A 1,009-nucleotide genomic window follows, 5' to 3' on the forward strand; every position below is an offset into this window, starting at 1 on the left:
GGCAGGTACCTGTTGGGGGAGTCTGAAGGCAGCTTGGGGGCGGCCGGGGAAGGTACCTGTGGGGGGGTCTCCGGTATCGGGATCTTCTTTAGCACTAAGCTGAGTCCGGCTGGCTCCCGCAGCAGCTCCCTCACCATGTTCTTACGGGGCCATCCCACCTGGGGGACAGAGACACTGGCTGGCATCAACCTGGGTAGGAGGCTCTGAAGCAACCACCAACTCTCACCCTCGTGCTGGGGGCTCTCTCTCAACCTCCCACTTCTGCCTCCCCTCATGCAGCCTCCTGGGAGCTTCCATGGGTCCCGTCACCTGGGCTCTGCAGAGGATGCTCTCATCAGACTTAGCTGGCTCATCTCCTGGAAGGCAGCTCCCACAACCCTGGTCAGAACGCTTGGTTGCCTCCCCACCCACTAGACTTGGGTTCCACTCAGTGACCCCTTCACCTCCTACCACATCCCTCTCCTCACGCACCACCACCTGCTCGTTGATCTGGACAACCTCGTCTCCAGGTTGGATCTGCAGCTGGGAGTCAGTGGGAACCTGGTGTGGGGAATGGGGCCTGAGGTTGGCCTGGTTTGCAGGTGAGAGGCTTCAGGGATGGGTGGCTGGAAAGGGTGTGGGGCTCTCACCTGGGTGTCCACTTGGGACACAAAGTGCTGGCAATTGCTGGTGGTGTGAATTTCCAGGCCCTGCAGAGGCAGAGGCTGCAGTCACTGGGGGCTGGGGGGGCAACAGGGCCAGTAGGCAGGACCCCCGCCAGACACCAGGACTCTACAGTGGGTGGAACTGTGGCAAGAGCTGACCCCAAGCTGGTCCTGACCAGACTTGCTGTGTGACTTTGGACTTGCTACTCCTCTGGGCCTCTGACTTCCCCTCTGCTAGGAACGATAGGGAAACTGGAGACCCTGATTTTTGAGGTACCAGCTTCTCAGCAACGTCCCTAAAGGGACAAGCAGGGACAGGGCTCTGGTCTTCCCCACTGGTCAAAGATTAAATCAAGAAAGGTTGG

At 59.7% G+C, this 1,009-nt stretch overlaps 1 long non-coding RNA gene across 1 annotated transcript; it reads right to left on the reverse strand.

Moving 5' to 3' along the window:
- Positions 1-28: 28 nt before the first annotated feature.
- Positions 29-1,003, reverse strand: LOC108522719 (uncharacterized). The gene is made up of 3 exons (XR_001883586.1): positions 630-1,003; positions 472-540; positions 29-158 (listed from the first exon to the last, which is right to left on the reverse strand). It is a non-coding gene; the product is annotated as an uncharacterized LOC108522719 (long non-coding RNA).
- Between the last annotated feature and the right edge of the window lie 6 nt (positions 1,004-1,009).

Source organism: Rhinopithecus bieti, unplaced genomic scaffold (assembly GCF_001698545.2).
Source record: "Rhinopithecus bieti isolate Rb0 unplaced genomic scaffold, ASM169854v2 scaffold_69338, whole genome shotgun sequence".
Taxonomy (NCBI): domain Eukaryota; kingdom Metazoa; phylum Chordata; class Mammalia; order Primates; family Cercopithecidae; genus Rhinopithecus; species Rhinopithecus bieti.